The sequence below is a fragment of the Hyperolius riggenbachi genome, chromosome 12 (assembly GCF_040937935.1).
Source record: "Hyperolius riggenbachi isolate aHypRig1 chromosome 12, aHypRig1.pri, whole genome shotgun sequence".
NCBI lineage: Eukaryota > Metazoa > Chordata > Amphibia > Anura > Hyperoliidae > Hyperolius > Hyperolius riggenbachi.
This window is the reverse complement of record NC_090657.1, coordinates 80,243,413-80,260,581: the sequence shown is the minus strand read 5'-3', so window position 1 is coordinate 80,260,581 and position 17,169 is coordinate 80,243,413. Positions and strand designations below refer to the sequence as shown.

At 44.5% G+C, this 17,169-nt stretch overlaps 22 non-coding genes across 22 annotated transcripts; all 22 read right to left on the bottom strand.

The window, feature by feature from the left end:
• Positions 1-274: 274 nt before the first annotated feature.
• Positions 275-356, bottom strand: TRNAL-AAG (transfer RNA leucine (anticodon AAG)). The gene has a single exon. It is a non-coding gene; the product is annotated as a tRNA-Leu (tRNA).
• Positions 357-1,401: 1,045 nt separating this feature from the next.
• On the bottom strand, positions 1,402-1,483 carry TRNAL-UAG (transfer RNA leucine (anticodon UAG)). Its single transcript has one exon. It is a non-coding gene; the product is annotated as a tRNA-Leu (tRNA).
• Positions 1,484-1,906: 423 nt separating this feature from the next.
• Positions 1,907-1,988, bottom strand: TRNAL-AAG (transfer RNA leucine (anticodon AAG)). The gene has a single exon. It is a non-coding gene; the product is annotated as a tRNA-Leu (tRNA).
• Positions 1,989-3,033: 1,045 nt separating this feature from the next.
• On the bottom strand, positions 3,034-3,115 carry TRNAL-UAG (transfer RNA leucine (anticodon UAG)). Its single transcript has one exon. It is a non-coding gene; the product is annotated as a tRNA-Leu (tRNA).
• Positions 3,116-3,538: 423 nt separating this feature from the next.
• Positions 3,539-3,620, bottom strand: TRNAL-AAG (transfer RNA leucine (anticodon AAG)). The gene has a single exon. It is a non-coding gene; the product is annotated as a tRNA-Leu (tRNA).
• Positions 3,621-4,665: 1,045 nt separating this feature from the next.
• TRNAL-UAG (transfer RNA leucine (anticodon UAG)) lies at positions 4,666-4,747 on the bottom strand. Its single transcript has one exon. It is a non-coding gene; the product is annotated as a tRNA-Leu (tRNA).
• Positions 4,748-5,181: 434 nt separating this feature from the next.
• TRNAL-AAG (transfer RNA leucine (anticodon AAG)) lies at positions 5,182-5,263 on the bottom strand. Its single transcript has one exon. It is a non-coding gene; the product is annotated as a tRNA-Leu (tRNA).
• A 423-nt stretch (positions 5,264-5,686) lies between these two features.
• TRNAL-AAG (transfer RNA leucine (anticodon AAG)) lies at positions 5,687-5,768 on the bottom strand. Its single transcript has one exon. It is a non-coding gene; the product is annotated as a tRNA-Leu (tRNA).
• Positions 5,769-6,813: 1,045 nt separating this feature from the next.
• On the bottom strand, positions 6,814-6,895 carry TRNAL-UAG (transfer RNA leucine (anticodon UAG)). Its single transcript has one exon. It is a non-coding gene; the product is annotated as a tRNA-Leu (tRNA).
• A 423-nt stretch (positions 6,896-7,318) lies between these two features.
• TRNAL-AAG (transfer RNA leucine (anticodon AAG)) lies at positions 7,319-7,400 on the bottom strand. Its single transcript has one exon. It is a non-coding gene; the product is annotated as a tRNA-Leu (tRNA).
• Positions 7,401-8,445: 1,045 nt separating this feature from the next.
• On the bottom strand, positions 8,446-8,527 carry TRNAL-UAG (transfer RNA leucine (anticodon UAG)). Its single transcript has one exon. It is a non-coding gene; the product is annotated as a tRNA-Leu (tRNA).
• Positions 8,528-8,950: 423 nt separating this feature from the next.
• On the bottom strand, positions 8,951-9,032 carry TRNAL-AAG (transfer RNA leucine (anticodon AAG)). The gene has a single exon. It is a non-coding gene; the product is annotated as a tRNA-Leu (tRNA).
• Positions 9,033-10,077: 1,045 nt separating this feature from the next.
• On the bottom strand, positions 10,078-10,159 carry TRNAL-UAG (transfer RNA leucine (anticodon UAG)). Its single transcript has one exon. It is a non-coding gene; the product is annotated as a tRNA-Leu (tRNA).
• Positions 10,160-10,582: 423 nt separating this feature from the next.
• Positions 10,583-10,664, bottom strand: TRNAL-AAG (transfer RNA leucine (anticodon AAG)). The gene has a single exon. It is a non-coding gene; the product is annotated as a tRNA-Leu (tRNA).
• Positions 10,665-11,607: 943 nt separating this feature from the next.
• TRNAL-UAG (transfer RNA leucine (anticodon UAG)) lies at positions 11,608-11,689 on the bottom strand. Its single transcript has one exon. It is a non-coding gene; the product is annotated as a tRNA-Leu (tRNA).
• Positions 11,690-12,112: 423 nt separating this feature from the next.
• Positions 12,113-12,194, bottom strand: TRNAL-AAG (transfer RNA leucine (anticodon AAG)). The gene has a single exon. It is a non-coding gene; the product is annotated as a tRNA-Leu (tRNA).
• A 1,045-nt stretch (positions 12,195-13,239) lies between these two features.
• TRNAL-UAG (transfer RNA leucine (anticodon UAG)) lies at positions 13,240-13,321 on the bottom strand. Its single transcript has one exon. It is a non-coding gene; the product is annotated as a tRNA-Leu (tRNA).
• Positions 13,322-13,744: 423 nt separating this feature from the next.
• TRNAL-AAG (transfer RNA leucine (anticodon AAG)) lies at positions 13,745-13,826 on the bottom strand. Its single transcript has one exon. It is a non-coding gene; the product is annotated as a tRNA-Leu (tRNA).
• A 1,045-nt stretch (positions 13,827-14,871) lies between these two features.
• On the bottom strand, positions 14,872-14,953 carry TRNAL-UAG (transfer RNA leucine (anticodon UAG)). The gene has a single exon. It is a non-coding gene; the product is annotated as a tRNA-Leu (tRNA).
• A 423-nt stretch (positions 14,954-15,376) lies between these two features.
• TRNAL-AAG (transfer RNA leucine (anticodon AAG)) lies at positions 15,377-15,458 on the bottom strand. The gene has a single exon. It is a non-coding gene; the product is annotated as a tRNA-Leu (tRNA).
• Positions 15,459-16,505: 1,047 nt separating this feature from the next.
• Positions 16,506-16,592, bottom strand: TRNAL-UAG (transfer RNA leucine (anticodon UAG)). The gene has a single exon. It is a non-coding gene; the product is annotated as a tRNA-Leu (tRNA).
• Positions 16,593-17,010: 418 nt separating this feature from the next.
• On the bottom strand, positions 17,011-17,092 carry TRNAL-AAG (transfer RNA leucine (anticodon AAG)). The gene has a single exon. It is a non-coding gene; the product is annotated as a tRNA-Leu (tRNA).
• Positions 17,093-17,169: the final 77 nt, after the last annotated feature.

Sequence of the window (17,169 nt, the reverse complement as noted above, 5' to 3'; positions counted from 1 at the left end):
TTGACAGTACTGGCTTTGGTTCTATGCCTCTGATGACAGCACCTAGGAAAGTGCAGGTAAAGCACTCTATGCCACAGCAGAATCAATGGATTAGTCTTCTCAAATGCTACATTTGAGAAGACTAATCCATTAATTTCTGACCAAGATAAGCTCCTCAAGTGGCCCTGATGTATAAGCTTGGACAAGTATTTGAGCAAGTGTTAAAACCAGAGGAGCTGAGGCCTTATCTTTCCTACATAGTACATCCTTGTCAAGCAAGCGAGAAGTTAAAGGCTGGCAGTGGTGGGATTTGAACCCACGCCTCCGAGGAGACTGGAGCCTTAATCCAGCGCCTTAGACCGCTCGGCCACACTACCCTGCGGATGTCTACTCTTGCGTGCTTTAAGACACGTTTTTCAAGAGTCAAAGGTTAAGCGGTTAATTACTGTGCCGTCAACAGGTTATCATCTGGGGATATGCTGCATGTTGGCAGCCATTCTCAGTTCCATAAGGAAGAACGCATAACAGTACTGACTTTTGTTCCATTGCTCTGATACCACTGAGTGCAGCACCTACTGTCCGATCGCTTTTCCCGATCGATTTTTCGATCGAAAATCAGATCGGATATGCATTAAATTATCTATCGAACCAACTATCTGCCAAAAAATTTCATGGTGTATTCCCATCATGAGACCCTGGAGGAAGCCTTCAAATAATTTTTGCATCTCAAGGAAACCGACCTTACTGGGGCAAGTGGGGAAAATGCCAGGGAACCCCTGAAAAGTCCTGAAGGAAGCTTGGGCTTCCAGGGAACCCTGGTTGAGAAAGCCTGCTTTGGCCTGGCGTACAATAAAAGACATCCTCTCAAACCCCTAACTGCCCACGTAGTTAATGTATCAGCTTTTATGCAAAAGTAATGTCACCTGTCTAAAAAAATCACAATTGTCCACTTACGTACAATGTACAATGTAGCCCGTAGCACTGGAATAGATGCTATTGCACGTATACCTAAAATGCCATTCACCTACAATTGAGAGGAAACATTTGCCTACTATTGGGTAATAGGGGCAGATCTCACCTCAGTTATCTAAATGAGATCTTTGCCCTGTTTACTTTGTAGAAAGTCCTATCTGTTGCCACTGTTGCTGTCAAAAGGTCCTCCACAGCCAGGAGTTATGAGCTGTGGCACATTGTCAGAATCCAGTGGAAAAGTGCATGTAAAGGTCTTAAGCCATTTTAAGCACTTTTTTTTTCTAAACTGTATTCCTTTGTAGCGGTGAAAGAAAGTGTGGTGCTGGGTACGCCTCATTCATGTTGTTGTGCAAGCTGATGGAGGAAAAGAGAAGTATTTGAGCTTTCTTGTTGATGAAGGGACGTAGGAGATCCACAAGAGGCCTGTGAGGCAAGATAGAAGTTGCAGACTGGCAGTGGTGGGATTTGAACCCACGCCTCCAAAGAGACTGGAGCCTAAATCCAGCGCCTTAGACCGCTCGGCCACACTACCTTGCCGATATCGATCTTTTGTGTGCTTTTAAAATGAGGTTTGTATGAGTGGAATGTTGAGTGGTTCATTATTGTGCCATCAACAAGTAATCAACTGGGGACATGCTGCATGTATGCACCTATTCTCATTACCGCGGAAAGAGAAAACACTTGACAGTACTGGCTTTGGTTCTATGCCTCTGATGACAGCACCTAGGAAAGTGCAGGTAAAGCACTCTATGCCACAGCAGAATCAATGGATTAGTCTTCTCAAATGCTACATTTGAGAAGACTAATCCATTAATTTCTGACCAAGATAAGCTCCTCAAGTGGCCCTGATGTATAAGCTTGGACAAGTATTTGAGCAAGTGTTAAAACCAGAGGAGCTGAGGCCTTATCTTTCCTACATAGTACATCCTTGTCAAGCAAGCGAGAAGTTAAAGGCTGGCAGTGGTGGGATTTGAACCCACGCCTCCGAGGAGACTGGAGCCTTAATCCAGCGCCTTAGACCGCTCGGCCACACTACCCTGCGGATGTCTACTCTTGCGTGCTTTAAGACACGTTTTTCAAGAGTCAAAGGTTAAGCGGTTAATTACTGTGCCGTCAACAGGTTATCATCTGGGGATATGCTGCATGTTGGCAGCCATTCTCAGTTCCATAAGGAAGAACGCATAACAGTACTGACTTTTGTTCCATTGCTCTGATACCACTGAGTGCAGCACCTACTGTCCGATCGCTTTTCCCGATCGATTTTTCGATCGAAAATCAGATCGGATATGCATTAAATTATCTATCGAACCAACTATCTGCCAAAAAATCTCATGGTGTATTCCCATCATGAGACCCTGGAGGAAGCCTTAAAATAATTTTTGCATCTCAAGGAAACCGACCTTACTGGGGCAAGTGGGGAAAATGCCAGGGAACCCCTGAAAAGTCCTGAAGGAAGCTTGGGCTTCCAGGGAACCCTGGTTGAGAAAACCTGCTTTGGCCTGGCGTACAATAAAAGACATCCTCTCAAACCCCTAACTGCCCACGTAGTTAATGTATCAGCTTTTATGCAAAAGTAATGTCACCTGTCTAAAAAAATCACAATTGTCCACTTACGTACAATGTACAATGTAGCCCGTAGCACTGGAATAGATGCTATTGCACGTATACCTAAAATGCCATTCACCTACAATTGAGAGGAAACATTTGCCTACTATTGGGTAATAGGGGCAGATCTCACCTCAGTAATCTAAATGAGATCTTTGCCCTGTTTACTTTGTAGAAAGTCCTATCTGTTGCCACTGTTGCTGTCAAAAGGTCCTCCACAGCCAGGAGTTATGAGCTGTGGCACATTGTCAGAATCCAGTGGAAAAGTGCATGTAAAGGTCTTAAGCCATTTTAAGCACTTTTTTTTTCTAAACTGGATTCCTTTGTAGCGGTGAAAGAAAGTGTGGTGCTGGGTACGCCTCATTCATGTTGTTGTGCAAGCTGATGGAGGAAAAGAGAAGTATTTGAGCTTTCTTGTTGATGAAGGGACGTAGGAGATCCACAAGAGGCCTGTGAGGCAAGATAGAAGTTGCAGACTGGCAGTGGTGGGATTTGAACCCACGCCTCCAAAGAGACTGGAGCCTAAATCCAGCGCCTTAGACCGCTCGGCCACACTACCTTGCCGATATCGATCTTTTGTGTGCTTTTAAAATGAGGTTTGTATGAGTGGAATGTTGAGTGGTTCATTATTGTGCCATCAACAAGTAATCAACTGGGGACATGCTGCATGTATGCACCTATTCTCATTACCGCGGAAAGAGAAAACACTTGACAGTACTGGCTTTGGTTCTATGCCTCTGATGACAGCACCTAGGAAAGTGCAGGTAAAGCACTCTATGCCACAGCAGAATCAATGGATTAGTCTTCTCAAATGCTACATTTGAGAAGACTAATCCATTAATTTCTGACCAAGATAAGCTCCTCAAGTGGCCCTGATGTATAAGCTTGGACAAGTATTTGAGCAAGTGTTAAAACCAGAGGAGCTGAGGCCTTATCTTTCCTACATAGTACATCCTTGTCAAGCAAGCGAGAAGTTAAAGGCTGGCAGTGGTGGGATTTGAACCCACGCCTCCGAGGAGACTGGAGCCTTAATCCAGCGCCTTAGACCGCTCGGCCACACTACCCTGCGGATGTCTACTCTTGCGTGCTTTAAGACACGTTTTTCAAGAGTCAAAGGTTAAGCGGTTAATTACTGTGCCGTCAACAGGTTATCATCTGGGGATATGCTGCATGTTGGCAGCCATTCTCAGTTCCATAAGGAAGAACGCATAACAGTACTGACTTTTGTTCCATTGCTCTGATACCACTGAGTGCAGCACCTACTGTCCGATCGCTTTTCCCGATCGATTTTCCGATCGAAAATCAGATCGGATATGCATTAAATTATCTATCGAACCAACTATCTGCCAAAAAATCTCATGGTGTATTCCCATCATGAGACCCTGGAGGAAGCCTTCAAATAATTTTTGCATCTCAAGGAAACCGACCTTACTGAGACAAGTGGGGAAAATGCCAGGGAACCCCTGAAAAGTCCTGAAGGAAGCTTGGGCTTCCAGGGAACCCTGGTTGAGAAAACCTGCTTTGGCCTGGCGTACAATAAAAGACATCCTCTCTAACCCCTAACTGCCCACGTAGTTAATGTATCAGCTTTTATGCAAAAGTAATGTCACCTGTCTAAAAAAATCACAATTGTCCACTTACGTACAATGTACAATGTAGCCCGTAGCACTGGAATAGATGCTATTGCAAGTATACCTAAAATGCCATTCACCTACAATTGAGAGGAAACATTTGCCTACTATTGGGTAATAGGGGCAGATCTCACCTCAGTAATCTAAATGAGATCTTTGCCCTGTTTACTTTGTAGAAAGTCCTATCTGTTGCCACTGTTGCTGTCAAAAGGTCCTCCACAGCCAGGAGTTATGAGCTGTGGCACATTGTCAGAATCCAGTGGAAAAGTGCATGTAAAGGTCTTAAGCCATTTTAAGCACTTTTTTTTTCTAAACTGTATTCCTTTGTAGCGGTGAAAGAAAGTGTGGTGCTGGGTACGCCTCATTCATGTTGTTGTGCAAGCTGATGGAGGAAAAGAGAAGTATTTGAGCTTTCTTGTTGATGAAGGGACGTAGGAGATCCACAAGAGGCCTGTGAGGCAAGATAGAAGTTGCAGACTGGCAGTGGTGGGATTTGAACCCACGCCTCCAAAGAGACTGGAGCCTAAATCCAGCGCCTTAGACCGCTCGGCCACACTACCTTGCCGATATCGATCTTTTGTGTGCTTTTAAAATGAGGTTTGTATGAGTGGAATGTTGAGTGGTTCATTATTGTGCCATCAACAAGTAATCAACTGGGGACATGCTGCATGTATGCACCTATTCTCATTACCGCGGAAAGAGAAAACACTTGACAGTACTGGCTTTGGTTCTATGCCTCTGATGACAGCACCTAGGAAAGTGCAGGTAAAGCACTCTATGCCACAGCAGAATCAATGGATTAGTCTTCTCAAATGCTACATTTGAGAAGACTAATCCATTAATTTCTGACCAAGATAAGCTCCTCAAGTGGCCCTGATGTATAAGCTTGGACAAGTATTGTTAATACTTAGTGGTTAGTGTTAAAACCAGAGGAGCTGAGGCCTTATCTTTCCTACATAGTACATCCTTGTCAAGCAAGCGAGAAGTTAAAGGCTGGCAGTGGTGGGATTTGAACCCACGCCTCCGAGGAGACTGGAGCCTTAATCCAGCGCCTTAGACCGCTCGGCCACACTACCTTGCCGATATCGATCTTTTGTGTGCTTTTAAAATGAGGTTTGTATGAGTGGAATGTTGAGTGGTTCATTATTGTGCCATCAACAAGTAATCAACTGGGGACATGCTGCATGTATGCACCTATTCTCATTACCGCGGAAAGAGAAAACACTTGACAGTACTGGCTTTGGTTCTATGCCTCTGATGACAGCACCTAGGAAAGTGCAGGTAAAGCACTCTATGCCACAGCAGAATCAATGGATTAGTCTTCTCAAATGCTACATTTGAGAAGACTAATCCATTAATTTCTGACCAAGATAAGCTCCTCAAGTGGCCCTGATGTATAAGCTTGGACAAGTATTTGAGCAAGTGTTAAAACCAGAGGAGCTGAGGCCTTATCTTTCCTACATAGTACATCCTTGTCAAGCAAGCGAGAAGTTAAAGGCTGGCAGTGGTGGGATTTGAACCCACGCCTCCGAGGAGACTGGAGCCTTAATCCAGCGCCTTAGACCGCTCGGCCACACTACCCTGCAGATGTCTACTCTTGCGTGCTTTAAGACACGTTTTTCAAGAGTCAAAGGTTAAGCGGTTAATTACTGTGCCGTCAACAGGTTATCATCTGGGGATATGCTGCATGTTGGCAGCCATTCTCAGTTCCATAAGGAAGAACGCATAACAGTACTGACTTTTGTTCCATTGCTCTGATACCACTGAGTGCAGCACCTACTGTCCGATCGCTTTTCCCGATCGATTATCCGATCGAAAATCAGATCGGATATGCATTAAATTATCTATCGAACCAACTATCTGCCAAAAAATCTCATGGTGTATTCCCATCATGAGACCCTGGAGGAAGCCTTCAAATAATTTTTGCATCTCAAGGAAACCGACCTTACTGGGGCAAGTGGGGAAAATGCCAGGGAACCCCTGAAAAGTCCTGAAGGAAGCTTGGGCTTCCAGGGAACCCTGGTTGAGAAAACCTGCTTTGGCCTGGCGTACAATAAAAGACATCCTCTCTAACCCCTAACTGCCCACGTAGTTAATGTATCAGCTTTTATGCAAAAGTAATGTCACCTGTCTAAAAAAATCACAATTGTCCACTTACGTACAATGTACAATGTAGCCCGTAGCACTGGAATAGATGCTATTGCACGTATACCTAAAATGCCATTCACCTACAATTGAGAGGAAACATTTGCCTACTATTGGGTAATAGGGGCAGATCTCACCTCAGTAATCTAAATGAGATCTTTGCCCTGTTTACTTTGTAGAAAGTCCTATCTGTTGCCACTGTTGCTGTCAAAAGGTCCTCCACAGCCAGGAGTTATGAGCTGTGGCACATTGTCAGAATCCAGTGGAAAAGTGCATGTAAAGGTCTTAAGCCATTTTAAGCACTTTTTTTTTCTAAACTGTATTCCTTTGTAGCGGTGAAAGAAAGTGTGGTGCTGGGTACGCCTCATTCATGTTGTTGTGCAAGCTGATGGAGGAAAAGAGAAGTATTTGAGCTTTCTTGTTGATGAAGGGACGTAGGAGATCCACAAGAGGCCTGTGAGGCAAGATAGAAGTTGCAGACTGGTAGTGGTGGGATTTGAACCCACGCCTCCAAAGAGACTGGAGCCTAAATCCAGCGCCTTAGACCGCTCGGCCACACTACCTTGCCGATATCGATCTTTTGTGTGCTTTTAAAATGAGGTTTGTATGAGTGGAATGTTGAGTGGTTCATTATTGTGCCATCAACAAGTAATCAACTGGGGACATGCTGCATGTATGCACCTATTCTCATTACCGCGGAAAGAGAAAACACTTGACAGTACTGGCTTTGGTTCTATGCCTCTGATGACAGCACCTAGGAAAGTGCAGGTAAAGCACTCTATGCCACAGCAGAATCAATGGATTAGTCTTCTCAAATGCTACATTTGAGAAGACTAATCCATTAATTTCTGACCAAGATAAGCTCCTCAAGTGGCCCTGATGTATAAGCTTGGACAAGTATTTGAGCAAGTGTTAAAACCAGAGGAGCTGAGGCCTTATCTTTCCTACATAGTACATCCTTGTCAAGCAAGCGAGAAGTTAAAGGCTGGCAGTGGTGGGATTTGAACCCACGCCTCCGAGGAGACTGGAGCCTTAATCCAGCGCCTTAGACCGCTCGGCCACACTACCCTGCAGATGTCTACTCTTGCGTGCTTTAAGACACGTTTTTCAAGAGTCAAAGGTTAAGCGGTTAATTACTGTGCCGTCAACAGGTTATCATCTGGGGATATGCTGCATGTTGGCAGCCATTCTCAGTTCCATAAGGAAGAACGCATAACAGTACTGACTTTTGTTCCATTGCTCTGATACCACTGAGTGCAGCACCTACTGTCCGATCGCTTTTCCCGATCGATTATCCGATCGAAAATCAGATCGGATATGCATTAAATTATCTATCGAACCAACTATCTGCCAAAAAATCTCATGGTGTATTCCCATCATGAGACCCTGGAGGAAGCCTTAAAATAATTTTTGCATCTCAAGGAAACCGACCTTACTGGGGCAAGTGGGGAAAATGCCAGGGAACCCCTGAAAAGTCCTGAAGGAAGCTTGGGCTTCCAGGGAACCCTGGTTGAGAAAACCTGCTTTGGCCTGGCGTACAATAAAAGACATCCTCTCAAACCCCTAACTGCCCACGTAGTTAATGTATCAGCTTTTATGCAAAAGTAATGTCACCTGTCTAAAAAAATCACAATTGTCCACTTACGTACAATGTACAATGTAGCCCGTAGCACTGGAATAGATGCTATTGCACGTATACCTAAAATGCCATTCACCTACAATTGAGAGGAAACATTTGCCTACTATTGGGTAATAGGGGCAGATCTCACCTCAGTAATCTAAATGAGATCTTTGCCCTGTTTACTTTGTAGAAAGTCCTATCTGTTGCCACTGTTGCTGTCAAAAGGTCCTCCACAGCCAGGAGTTATGAGCTGTGGCACATTGTCAGAATCCAGTGGAAAAGTGCATGTAAAGGTCTTAAGCCATTTTAAGCACTTTTTTTTTCTAAACTGTATTCCTTTGTAGCGGTGAAAGAAAGTGTGGTGCTGGGTACGCCTCATTCATGTTGTTGTGCAAGCTGATGGAGGAAAAGAGAAGTATTTGAGCTTTCTTGTTGATGAAGGGACGTAGGAGATCCACAAGAGGCCTGTGAGGCAAGATAGAAGTTGCAGACTGGTAGTGGTGGGATTTGAACCCACGCCTCCAAAGAGACTGGAGCCTAAATCCAGCGCCTTAGACCGCTCGGCCACACTACCTTGCCGATATCGATCTTTTGTGTGCTTTTAAAATGAGGTTTGTATGAGTGGAATGTTGAGTGGTTCATTATTGTGCCATCAACAAGTAATCAACTGGGGACATGCTGCATGTATGCACCTATTCTCATTACCGCGGAAAGAGAAAACACTTGACAGTACTGGCTTTGGTTCTATGCCTCTGATGACAGCACCTAGGAAAGTGCAGGTAAAGCACTCTATGCCACAGCAGAATCAATGGATTAGTCTTCTCAAATGCTACATTTGAGAAGACTAATCCATTAATTTCTGACCAAGATAAGCTCCTCAAGTGGCCCTGATGTATAAGCTTGGACAAGTATTTGAGCAAGTGTTAAAACCAGAGGAGCTGAGGCCTTATCTTTCCTACATAGTACATCCTTGTCAAGCAAGCGAGAAGTTAAAGGCTGGCAGTGGTGGGATTTGAACCCACGCCTCCGAGGAGACTGGAGCCTTAATCCAGCGCCTTAGACCGCTCGGCCACACTACCCTGCAGATGTCTACTCTTGCGTGCTTTAAGACACGTTTTTCAAGAGTCAAAGGTTAAGCGCTTAATTACTGTGCCGTCAACAGGTTATCATCTGGGGATATGCTGCATGTTGGCAGCCATTCTCAGTTCCATAAGGAAGAACGCATAACAGTACTGACTTTTGTTCCATTGCTCTGATACCACTGAGTGCAGCACCTACTGTCCGATCGCTTTTCCCGATCGATTATCCGATCGAAAATCAGATCGGATATGCATTAAATTATCTATCGAACCAACTATCTGCCAAAAAATCTCATGGTGTATTCCCATCATGAGACCCTGGAGGAAGCCTTAAAATAATTTTTGCATCTCAAGGAAACCGACCTTACTGGGGCAAGTGGGGAAAATGCCAGGGAACCCCTGAAAAGTCCTGAAGGAAGCTTGGGCTTCCAGGGAACCCTGGTTGAGAAAACCTGCTTTGGCCTGGCGTACAATAAAAGACATCCTCTCAAACCCCTAACTGCCCACGTAGTTAATGTATCAGCTTTTATGCAAAAGTAATGTCACCTGTCTAAAAAAATCACAATTGTCCACTTACGTACAATGTACAATGTAGCCCGTAGCACTGGAATAGATGCTATTGCACGTATACCTAAAATGCCATTCACCTACAATTGAGAGGAAACATTTGCCTACTATTGGGTAATAGGGGCAGATCTCACCTCAGTAATCTAAATGAGATCTTTGCCCTGTTTACTTTGTAGAAAGTCCTATCTGTTGCCACTGTTGCTGTCAAAAGGTCCTCCACAGCCAGGAGTTATGAGCTGTGGCACATTGTCAGAATCCAGTGGAAAAGTGCATGTAAAGGTCTTAAGCCATTTTAAGCACTTTTTTTTTCTAAACTGTATTCCTTTGTAGCGGTGAAAGAAAGTGTGGTGCTGGGTACGCCTCATTCATGTTGTTGTGCAAGCTGATGGAGGAAAAGAGAAGTATTTGAGCTTTCTTGTTGATGAAGGGACGTAGGAGATCCACAAGAGGCCTGTGAGGCAAGATAGAAGTTGCAGACTGGCAGTGGTGGGATTTGAACCCACGCCTCCAAAGAGACTGGAGCCTAAATCCAGCGCCTTAGACCGCTCGGCCACACTACCTTGCCGATATCGATCTTTTGTGTGCTTTTAAAATGAGGTTTGTATGAGTGGAATGTTGAGTGGTTCATTATTGTGCCATCAACAAGTAATCAACTGGGGACATGCTGCATGTATGCACCTATTCTCATTACCGCGGAAAGAGAAAACACTTGACAGTACTGGCTTTGGTTCTATGCCTCTGATGACAGCACCTAGGAAAGTGCAGGTAAAGCACTCTATGCCACAGCAGAATCAATGGATTAGTCTTCTCAAATGCTACATTTGAGAAGACTAATCCATTAATTTCTGACCAAGATAAGCTCCTCAAGTGGCCCTGATGTATAAGCTTGGACAAGTATTTGAGCAAGTGTTAAAACCAGAGGAGCTGAGGCCTTATCTTTCCTACATAGTACATCCTTGTCAAGCAAGCGAGAAGTTAAAGGCTGGCAGTGATGGGATTTGAACCCACGCCTCCGAGGAGACTGGAGCCTTAATCCAGCGCCTTAGACCGCTCGGCCACACTACCCTGCGGATGTCTACTCTTGCGTGCTTTAAGACACGTTTTTCAAGAGTCAAAGGTTAAGCGGTTAATTACTGTGCCGTCAACAGGTTATCATCTGGGGATATGCTGCATGTTGGCAGCCATTCTCTGTTCCATAAGGAAGAACGCATAACAGTACTGACTTTTGTTCCATTGCTCTGATACCACTGAGTGCAGCACCTACTGTCCGATCGCTTTTCCCGATCGATTTTTCGATCGAAAATCAGATCGGATATGCATTAAATTATCTATCGAACCAACTATCTGCCAAAAAATCTCATGGTGTATTCCCATCATGAGACCCTGGAGGAAGCCTTAAAATAATTTTTGCATCTCAAGGAAACCGACCTTACTGGGGCAAGTGGGGAAAATGCCAGGGAACCCCTGAAAAGTCCTGAAGGAAGCTTGGGCTTCCAGGGAACCCTGGTTGAGAAAACCTGCTTTGGCCTGGCGTACAATAAAAGACATCCTCTCAAACCCCTAACTGCCCACGTAGTTAATGTATCAGCTTTTATGCAAAAGTAATGTCACCTGTCTAAAAAAATCACAATTGTCCACTTACGTACAATGTACAATGTAGCCCGTAGCACTGGAATAGATGCTATTGCACGTATACCTAAAATGCCATTCACCTACAATTGAGAGGAAACATTTGCCTACTATTGGGTAATAGGGGCAGATCTCACCTCAGTAATCTAAATGAGATCTTTGCCCTGTTTACTTTGTAGAAAGTCCTATCTGTTGCCACTGTTGCTGTCAAAAGGTCCTCCACAGCCAGGAGTTATGAGCTGTGGCACATTGTCAGAATCCAGTGGAAAAGTGCATGTAAAGGTCTTAAGCCATTTTAAGCACTTTTTTTTTCTAAACTGTATTCCTTTGTAGCGGTGAAAGAAAGTGTGGCCTGTGAGGCAAGATAGAAGTTGCAGACTGGCAGTGGTGGGATTTGAACCCACGCCTCCAAAGAGACTGGAGCCTAAATCCAGCGCCTTAGACCGCTCGGCCACACTACCTTGCCGATATCGATCTTTTGTGTGCTTTTAAAATGAGGTTTGTATGAGTGGAATGTTGAGTGGTTCATTATTGTGCCATCAACAAGTAATCAACTGGGGACATGCTGCATGTATGCACCTATTCTCATTACCGCGGAAAGAGAAAACACTTGACAGTACTGGCTTTGGTTCTATGCCTCTGATGACAGCACCTAGGAAAGTGCAGGTAAAGCACTCTATGCCACAGCAGAATCAATGGATTAGTCTTCTCAAATGCTACATTTGAGAAGACTAATCCATTAATTTCTGACCAAGATAAGCTCCTCAAGTGGCCCTGATGTATAAGCTTGGACAAGTATTTGAGCAAGTGTTAAAACCAGAGGAGCTGAGGCCTTATCTTTCCTACATAGTACATCCTTGTCAAGCAAGCGAGAAGTTAAAGGCTGGCAGTGGTGGGATTTGAACCCACGCCTCCGAGGAGACTGGAGCCTTAATCCAGCGCCTTAGACCGCTCGGCCACACTACCCTGCGGATGTCTACTCTTGCGTGCTTTAAGACACGTTTTTCAAGAGTCAAAGGTTAAGCGGTTAATTACTGTGCCGTCAACAGGTTATCATCTGGGGATATGCTGCATGTTGGCAGCCATTCTCAGTTCCATAAGGAAGAACGCATAACAGTACTGACTTTTGTTCCATTGCTCTGATACCACTGAGTGCAGCACCTACTGTCCGATCGCTTTTCCCGATCGATTTTTCGATCGAAAATCAGATCGGATATGCATTAAATTATCTATCGAACCAACTATCTGCCAAAAAATCTCATGGTGTATTCCCATCATGAGACCCTGGAGGAAGCCTTAAAATAATTTTTGCATCTCAAGGAAACCGACCTTACTGGGGCAAGTGGGGAAAATGCCAGGGAACCCCTGAAAAGTCCTGAAGGAAGCTTGGGCTTCCAGGGAACCCTGGTTGAGAAAACCTGCTTTGGCCTGGCGTACAATAAAAGACATCCTCTCAAACCCCTAACTGCCCACGTAGTTAATGTATCAGCTTTTATGCAAAAGTAATGTCACCTGTCTAAAAAAATCACAATTGTCCACTTACGTACAATGTACAATGTAGCCCGTAGCACTGGAATAGATGCTATTGCACGTATACCTAAAATGCCATTCACCTACAATTGAGAGGAAACATTTGCCTACTATTGGGTAATAGGGGCAGATCTCACCTCAGTAATCTAAATGAGATCTTTGCCCTGTTTACTTTGTAGAAAGTCCTATCTGTTGCCACTGTTGCTGTCAAAAGGTCCTCCACAGCCAGGAGTTATGAGCTGTGGCACATTGTCAGAATCCAGTGGAAAAGTGCATGTAAAGGTCTTAAGCCATTTTAAGCACTTTTTTTTTCTAAACTGTATTCCTTTGTAGCGGTGAAAGAAAGTGTGGTGCTGGGTACGCCTCATTCATGTTGTTGTGCAAGCTGATGGAGGAAAAGAGAAGTATTTGAGCTTTCTTGTTGATGAAGGGACGTAGGAGATCCACAAGAGGCCTGTGAGGCAAGATAGAAGTTGCAGACTGGCAGTGGTGGGATTTGAACCCACGCCTCCAAAGAGACTGGAGCCTAAATCCAGCGCCTTAGACCGCTCGGCCACACTACCTTGCCGATATCGATCTTTTGTGTGCTTTTAAAATGAGGTTTGTATGAGTGGAATGTTGAGTGGTTCATTATTGTGCCATCAACAAGTAATCAACTGGGGACATGCTGCATGTATGCACCTATTCTCATTACCGCGGAAAGAGAAAACACTTGACAGTACTGGCTTTGGTTCTATGCCTCTGATGACAGCACCTAGGAAAGTGCAGGTAAAGCACTCTATGCCACAGCAGAATCAATGGATTAGTCTTCTCAAATGCTACATTTGAGAAGACTAATCCATTAATTTCTGACCAAGATAAGCTCCTCAAGTGGCCCTGATGTATAAGCTTGGACAAGTATTTGAGCAAGTGTTAAAACCAGAGGAGCTGAGGCCTTATCTTTCCTACATAGTACATCCTTGTCAAGCAAGCGAGAAGTTAAAGGCTGACAGTGATGGGATTTGAACCCACGCCTCCGAGGAGACTGGAGCCTTAATCCAGCGCCTTAGACCGCTCGGCCACACTACCCTGCGGATGTCTACTCTTGCGTGCTTTAAGACACATTTTTCAAGAGTCAAAGGTTAAGCGGTTAATTACTGTGCCGTCAACAGGTTATCATCTGGGGATATGCTGCATGTTGGCAGCCATTCTCTGTTCCATAAGGAAGAACGCATAACAGTACTGACTTTTGTTCCATTGCTCTGATACCACTGAGTGCAGCACCTACTGTCCGATCGCTTTTCCCGATCGATTTTTCGATCGAAAATCAGATCGGATATGCATTAAATTATCTATCGAACCAACTATCTGCCAAAAAATCTCATGGTGTATTCCCATCATGAGACCCTGGAGGAAGCCTTAAAATAATTTTTGCATCTCAAGGAAACCGACCTTACTGGGGCAAGTGGGGAAAATGCCAGGGAACCCCTGAAAAGTCCTGAAGGAAGCTTGGGCTTCCAGGGAACCCTGGTTGAGAAAACCTGCTTTGGCCTGGCGTACAATAAAAGACATCCTCTCAAACCCCTAACTGCCCACGTAGTTAATGTATCAGCTTTTATGCAAAAGTAATGTCACCTGTCTAAAAAAATCACAATTGTCCACTTACGTACAATGTACAATGTAGCCCGTAGCACTGGAATAGATGCTATTGCACGTATACCTAAAATGCCATTCACCTACAATTGAGAGGAAACATTTGCCTACTATTGGGTAATAGGGGCAGATCTCACCTCAGTAATCTAAATGAGATCTTTGCCCTGTTTACTTTGTAGAAAGTCCTATCTGTTGCCACTGTTGCTGTCAAAAGGTCCTCCACAGCCAGGAGTTATGAGCTGTGGCACATTGTCAGAATCCAGTGGAAAAGTGCATGTAAAGGTCTTAAGCCATTTTAAGCACTTTTTTTTTCTAAACTGTATTCCTTTGTAGCGGTGAAAGAAAGTGTGGTGCTGGGTACGCCTCATTCATGTTGTTGTGCAAGCTGATGGAGGAAAAGAGAAGTATTTGAGCTTTCTTGTTGATAAAGGGACGTAGGAGATCCACAAGAGGCCTGTGAGGCAAGATAGAAGTTGCAGACTGGCAGTGGTGGGATTTGAACCCACGCCTCCAAAGAGACTGGAGCCTAAATCCAGCGCCTTAGACCGCTCGGCCACACTACCTTGCCGATATCGATCTTTTGTGTGCTTTTAAAATGAGGTTTGTATGAGTGGAATGTTGAGTGGTTCATTATTGTGCCATCAACAAGTAATCAACTGGGGACATGCTGCATGTATGCACCTATTCTCATTACCGCGGAAAGAGAAAACACTTGACAGTACTGGCTTTGGTTCTATGCCTCTGATGACAGCACCTAGGAAAGTGCAGGTAAAGCACTCTATGCCACAGCAGAATCAATGGATTAGTCTTCTCAAATGCTACATTTGAGAAGACTAATCCATTAATTTCTGACCAAGATAAGCTCCTCAAGTGGCCCTGATGTATAAGCTTGGACAAGTATTTGAGCAAGTGTTAAAACCAGAGGAGCTGAGGCCTTATCTTTCCTACATAGTACATCCTTGTCAAGCAAGCGAGAAGTTAAAGGCTGGCAGTGGTGGGATTTGAACCCACACCTCCGAGGAGACTGGAGCCTTAATCCAGCGCCTTAGACCGCTCGGCCACACTACCCTGCGGATGTCTACTCTTGCGTGCTTTAAGACACGTTTTTCAAGAGTCAAAGGTTAAGCGGTTAATTACTGTGCCGTCAACAGGTTATCATCTGGGGATATGCTGCATGTTGGCAGCCATTCTCAGTTCCATAAGGAAGAACGCATAACAGTACTGACTTTTGTTCCATTGCTCTGATACCACTGAGTGCAGCACCTACTGTCCGATCGCTTTTCCGATCGATTTTCCGATCGAAAATCAGATCGGATATGCATTAAATTATCTATCGAACCAACTATCTGCCAAAAAATCTCATGGTGTATTCCCATCATGAGACCCTGGAGGAAGCCTTCAAATAATTTTTGCATCTCAAGGAAACCGACCTTACTGGGGCAAGTGGGGAAAATGCCAGGGAACCCCTGAAAAGTCCTGAAGGAAGCTTGGGCTTCCAGGGAACCCTGGTTGAGAAAACCTGCTTTGGCCTGGCGTACAATAAAAGACATCCTCTCAAACCCCTAACTGCCCACGTAGTTAATGTATCAGCTTTTATGCAAAAGTAATGTCACCTGTCTAAAAAAATCACAATTGTCCACTTACGTACAATGTACAATGTAGCCCGTAGCACTGGAATAGATGCTATTGCACGTATACCTAAAATGCCATTCACCTACAATTGAGAGGAAACATTTGCCTACTATTGGGTAATAGGGGCAGATCTCACCTCAGTAATCTAAATGAGATCTTTGCCCTGTTTACTTTGTAGAAAGTCCTATCTGTTGCCACTGTTGCTGTCAAAAGGTCCTCCACAGCCAGGAGTTATGAGCTGTGGCACATTGTCAGAATCCAGTGGAAAAGTGCATGTAAAGGTCTTAAGCCATTTTAAGCACTTTTTTTTTCTAAACTGTATTCCTTTGTAGCGGTGAAAGAAAGTGTGGTGCTGGGTACGCCTCATTCATGTTGTTGTGCAAGCTGATGGAGGAAAAGAGAAGTATTTGAGCTTTCTTGTTGTTGATGAAGGGACGTAGGAGATCCACAAGAGGCCTGTGAGGCAAGATAGAAGTTGTAGACTGGCAGTGGTGGGATTTGAACCCACGCCTCCAAAGAGACTGGAGCCTAAATCCAGCACCTTAGACCGCTCGGCCACACTACATTGCCAATATCGAACTTTTGTGTGCTTTTAAAATGAGGTTTGTATGAGTGGAATGTTGAGTGGTTCATTATTGTGCCATCAACAAGTAATCAACTGGGGACATGCTGCATGTATGCACCTATTCTCATTACCGCGGAAAGAGAAAACACTTGACAGTACTGGCTTTGGTTCTATGCCTCTGATGACAGCACCTAGGAAAGTGCAGGTAAAGCACTCTATGCCACAGCAGAATCAATGGATTAGTCTTCTCAAATGTTACATTTGAGAAGTCTAATCCATTAATTTCTGACCAAGATAAGCTCCTCAAGTGGCCCTGATGTATAAGCTTGGACAAGTATTTGAGCAAGTGTTAAAACCAGAGGAGCTGAGGCCTTATCTTTCCTACATAGTACATCCTTGTCAAGCAAGCGAGAAGTTAAAGGCTGGCAGTGGTGGGATTTGAACCCACGCCTCCGAGGAGACTGGAGCCTTAATCCAGCGCCTTAGACTGCTCGGCCACACTACCCTGCGGATGTCTACTCTTGCGTGCTTTAAGACACGTTTTTCAAGAGTCAAAGGTTAAGCGGTTAATTACTGTGCCGT